The sequence below is a fragment of the Athene noctua genome, chromosome 8 (assembly GCF_965140245.1).
Source record: "Athene noctua chromosome 8, bAthNoc1.hap1.1, whole genome shotgun sequence".
Classification (NCBI taxonomy): domain Eukaryota; kingdom Metazoa; phylum Chordata; class Aves; order Strigiformes; family Strigidae; genus Athene; species Athene noctua.
This window is the reverse complement of record NC_134044.1, coordinates 20,358,830-20,364,829: the sequence shown is the minus strand read 5'-3', so window position 1 is coordinate 20,364,829 and position 6,000 is coordinate 20,358,830.

Sequence of the window (6,000 nt, the reverse complement as noted above, 5' to 3'; positions counted from 1 at the left end):
TCTACATATATTTTAGCAAACAGATTTATGGGCAGGCATATTAAAAAAAAAAATTGGAGAATAGGTGCAGGACTCACCAATTTATGAATGTGATTATTCTCTGCTTACGAATTATTTCTGTTTTAGCAAGCAAGAAATAGAAGGAATAATATGTCAAATGTGAAACAGCTCATTCCTTCAGTAATTCCAAAGAATAAATTTGGTAACATTTACAGAATAGAGATAAATCTCCAGTGGCCTAGCACTGTTCCCACTCAAGTCAATGAAAAGCCGCCTATTTATTTCAGCTGGATGATCTCACAGCTATTTTAGCAATTAGATTCATGTAATGAATTAATTACATAAAATTATAAGCAATTTGTAGACAAATACAAAGAAATTAAATTAACTGGATAAATTATATGCTGTGAACCACTCAGCTGTAATACTTATCTTTTACTATTGTGCATCCTTAGAAATATTCCAAATAAAAGACACAGTTCAATAAAAGGGACATTTTCTTAAAAATTAATAATAATAATTGTAATAATTTAATTGATATGTGGATTATTTTATAAAGCTTTTGGTGAATTTTATGAATCTGGTAAATCCCAAAACATCTCCTGGAAATATATCACAAAACACAATCAGTAGCGCTCACTCTCTTGTTTTTGTGAGTCCAGCATTTAAATGTGTACAGGATCCTGTCTCTCCTGGCCGTTTTTCATTGAGCCAGTGAAATAATTTATTATACCACTGCCACAAATCCTAGGGTAAAATCAGAAACAGGGTCAGGTTGCCCATAGAGAATTCAGTGCTCCAAAGCTAGAACTTATTACCAACTAGTTTGTTTATAGCTATCTTTGATATCTTCTGGCCGCTTTGAATTATGCATTGTTGACGTACCTTCAGCCAACCTCTATAGACATTAATAGAACACTGAAAACAATAGATACACAACTAAGGACAGAGTAAAAAGTGTTTAAAGAGCTCTAGATTTGTTCCGATAGGTGCTTCAACAGGGTGAGGCTTAACATTTTATAGGATTGGGCACCAGTATAGCAATAGCATCAGTAAAGTACCTTTGCTGTGATCAAACATAGAGTACAATAAGAAAACTGGCAGAAGGTTAAAAGCCAGACCTCTCATTCCTTTAGAACCATTATCAACTAAAAATTTATGCTTTCAGAAAAAGTCAGGAAATTGGGAAACAAAAATAAAAATATGCAGGGAAATAATGAAATATGGAAGATTAATAGATTTACAGCTGCAGCAGGCCTAGATGGAGAAAGTGAGACAGCAGAAAAGGGATTAGGATTAGGATTGCTTATGCACTTATATAACGTTTGTTCTAAATTTGATTACAGTACTCAGTAAAATGAGACCTCAGTATTCATCACGCACAGCAAAAAACTTCACATCAGCATCATTTACATTTGCAAAAATAATTAGGAATAATTTGTAAAGTGCTTTAATTATGTTTATCAGCCAATGTTTTGCTACACTTTGAAGACATAAAGCATTGTAGGAACTTCAGGCAGAGCAGCCATATGTTTCTTTGTCTCATATGGCTACAGTAACATCATCTGTCATGTTCACAGCTATTTTTTTTTTGTCTGCAGAGACCACAGACATCCCTCTATGGTAGATTATTGCACCCTACTTCTAGAATACTAGGCCACAAATCGATTTTTCAAATTAATTAATTAATCAAATAAATAAACACCCACTCAAATTTTGAGTATCCAGTCTCAGATTTATAAAGTTTGAGTTTAAGAACTGCTAAACATTCCTGTGATTTTATTCATTACTGTAGTTAGTTCTGAAGCTTGACTCTGAAATTATAGACAGGTTTTTGAAACTATGAACCTGTGTGACTTTTCTTGAAGTTTAGCTGGAAGTGAAATGCCGAGGTGTTGTGGTATCAGTAGTACCATGATCTGTCATTAGACTATACACATACTCTTGCTATGTGATACACAACTTGTGCTAAAAATAATCTTTTAGTTATGGTACTCCACACTAAAGGCCAGTAAAGTGCTATTGCCCAAGAGTAGGATATATAACCCCACTTTACTATGTTTACCTCAAAATAAAGAAGGTAAAAAAACCCCAGCCAAACCCCTTTTTGTGATTGCTATTCAAATATCAAATATAAAATGTCAGTGTACATCAGCATCAGTGCTAATCTAAACTACAACGTGCTGTGTCTGGGGGTGAGGAAAGCCTGACTGACATGCACAAACCAGGACAGGGCACAGCACGGGACACTGGCTCCAGGAGCAGTGGGGGATCCCCAGACTGAGAGGCCAGGCTCTATCCTACCACCCTAGCAAGGGAGCAGGGCCAGCCTGGACATGGTGGCCACATTCAGAAAGAGAACAGATCGTCAGTTTATGGTGACAGAGGTAAAATGAGGTTATGGTCCGGATCAACAGGTCCATGACTGGGCAGGGCTGGAGATTGGCACCCCATAATATTGTTGGGACAGGATGGGCAGCCCCAGGCCCATGGGCAGGATGGGGAGAGGGCCTAGGTGAGGCTGCTGAGGTCCACGAAGGTCCATTAGCACCCTCAAAGCACTGACAGGGTGAGGGAGTTGAGCAGCTGTTTGGAGACAGCTTGGCATTGCTGGTGGACACACCTACACTACAGGAGATATGCCTGGAGATACGGAGTCTGTTATTAGCACACATTAGCACTTGGTCTAGGTAGGAAGGATGGTGGTTCTTAAGAGACTGAAGATACTTATTCTGAGATGCAGATAGGTCCCACAGTAAATATCAACTGGAGATGTGATTAATTTACAATTTCTGAAGTGCCAAAAATGTTACTGTAAACACTGTATTGGAAGGAAGAAGTGTTTTTGCCAGCTTATTCTGGTTGGCAAATGCTTTTGCTAAACCCTTTTGCTGTATAAAATGCGTCTCTGTTTTAAAAAATTGCTTTTACAGCTGTACTAATGAACAGCCTCAACAGTGTTGAGTGCAAGCTAGTCATTTTGTCTTGATCTGTGAGGCCTGCTCATACCTGCTGATGTATCTGAAACCTGTGTTCATGGCCAACATTGGCAAAGCGCTTTTATTTTGTCCTTTACAGCCCAAGGTGGCTGTATCAGTTTTAGATGAGACACTGAAATTTTCTTTACCTCGCCAAGGTGTCTGTCTTGCCCCTCCAAGCTGTCTCTGCCTTGTTTGCTGAGGCATTTGTGCAACCCAGACACACTGGAGCCCTGTGCTTTGTCATGGAGATGCCTGAGGAGGGAGCAACTATTACTCTTTTTAAGACACCTGTTCAAAACAGGCACACAGTTAAGAGTCACGATCTGCCAGTTTAATCTCTCAGACTCTTGAGAAAGGGAGGAATTCACCGATACTGGGTAATATCCTGTCACTTACCACTGATGCACATTTTTAAATGTCGGGCTGAATTAAGGCACTCCTAAATTGTTTTGCCTTTATCCCTCGATGAGTTGAGAGAAGGGAAGATCCCTGAAGGGGTGCTTTTGTAATCACAGCTCACTGCTGCTGGAAGAGGTAAAATCCATAAGGACCCAAGTTGGGTTTTCAGCGTTCAAGCTGGCTACAACCCAGCCAACAGCACAGCAAGGAACACCTTGAGGAATATCTGCTTTGTAATTTGATTGCAGTATAGGGACATCTAAGCGAGCTTTATATAAACCAGCTCAAATACTAGAAAAGCTGAGCCTTGGAAACATAAATAATATATAATATAGATATACCCTTAGTTATAACAAGCTTACTTCATATCTAAATCATTGAGATTTAATAACAAAGCTTTTTCCAGCTTACATGACTGTAAAGTCTTAACCAGAAGGTGTTCTGAGAAAAACTCTTATCAAATTCAGTATGGCCTCCAAGACATGGGAAACAGAGGTTCTGCATGAGGGTGTTTGAACCTCCCACTACCCCGAGAATGTCCCATATAGTAGATGTTACACTATTTTGAAATAAGCTATTAAGCCAAGACAGAGTGTGTACATCCATGAACAGATTCCAACTCAAAAACCAAGTGCAGAGTGTGTAGGTAGGTGTCCCAAAGCAAGGTACACATGCTGGGAGGATCTGGCACCTTTCTCCTGCTACTGGCAGTGTTGTACTAAACTGCTGTTTGGTTCAAACTGGGTGCTGAAATGTATTGATGTCAGGAGGTGATCTCTCTGAAATCTTCCATTTTGCTCTGAAAACAGCTACTACTTACAAAAACAAAAGAGTGTTCAGCTTCAAACATGCACACCAAGTCTGCAGCTTCTGGGCCTGTGTGGATAAGAACTAAAGGAGATTATTTTAAGCAGTAAAGACCTGGCTATTTGTGACCGAACACTGTTGTCAGTGAAGTCAATGACAACTTTGACACTGACTTAAAGAGAAGTCTTTTTGCATGTGAAGATCAGAGTACTATTCCTGTCATTCCCATTTGTTCCCAGGTAATCTGTCATAGAGCTAACGTTGTTTTTACTGTTCAGTTAGAAATTTAGACCATAATTCAAGATTTAAGACCAATTATATAATGCCTGGACAACTGAATCTTGTGGTGAATGCTGATAGTTTAAGCATCTGCATTTAATTAGAAAAATAACCTTAAAACAGTGGGGAATGGAACTATTTTTATCAGGCACTTTGGAAAGCTAATGTTAGCAAAACTCTGTATTAAATGCTAGGCATTATTTCAAAACAGTTAAATACATCAAAGCTGAGTTTCGAACAGCTTGCACTACCCTATTCATCTAATGTGAAGTCTAAAGTAACAGTGATTTCATAGTTATGGCACATTGCCTGGAGAGTGGACTTAAGCCAGAAGCTTAAGGGATACACTCAGTATTCTTGTGCTGCTCCTTTACCATCAGACGTAGAACAGGGTCCTGACCACTACATGCTAAAGTCATATGCCATTTCTCCAAAGTGCAGGTATATTTGTCGCTATGTCCCTGCCAAATTCAAGCATGAGTTGCATTTTCTGCAAGCCTCTATTTCCATGGCTTGCAGTTGTGTTACATAAAGCTACTTTGCACTTCCTGTTCCACATTGCTGTAATGATACTATTGCACCAGACAAAACCTGGGAGCTATTTACAAGTGATTTGAACCCTGCAGTTTATGTTTTTCACTTTAAAAAGTATATATTTTAGTGGATGAAATTACTTTGATGTGTGCAGCAGAAGGGTCCGACCACATTTGTTTTCTACTGTGCAGCAAAATTCCAACAGAATGACATCTTTGCCTAATGGCTTGGCTAGTAAAACTTTGCACCTTTTAAATTGTTCAAAAGCCCATACTAGACATTTCTGGAGTTTCATCTCACCCTTGCGAGGTAAATAGTTTTCAGAAAACAAAAATTGAAGCAGAGCAGCCAAGCCAGATATTGATTAGCCAGTTAACAGTCCAGCACTTCTGAAATCAAAGGTCAACTGTATTAAGAATGAAGATTCCCATATTGGGATGGAGTGTGCCCTCATCAGGTTCACTGACGACACCGAGCTGTGTGGTGCAGTCAACACGCTGGAGGGAAGGGATCCATCCAGTGGGACCTGGACAGGCTGGAGAGGGGGGCCCGTGCGAACCTCATGGAGTTCAACAAGGCCAAGTGCAAGGCAAGGGGGGTTGGAACTAGGTGATCTTTAAGGTATCTTCCAACCCAAACCATTCTATGATGTCAGAGATCCCACTTTAAAATATTGCCCTGAAACCTCACCTGAATTTGCACAGCTGGCTTATACAGAAAAAAAAGCAACTGCTGAAGAAAAAAGTCACTTTCTGATACGAAGATTAGGTTTAACCTATTGCCTAGGCCTTCGTGATGACTTTCTTGATGGCTTTCCAGTTAAGTATGAGAACAGTGATTTCAGATGTTTGCTTAGCAAGATGAGGAATAATGCTCCCCCCCATAATGCTCTGCCCCCCAAAGCACCCCCCCACGCTCTGTCCCCCATAATACTCCACCCCCAACACTCCTCCCCCAGCGCTCTGCCCCCATAATGCTCTGCCCCCATAACGCTCCCCCA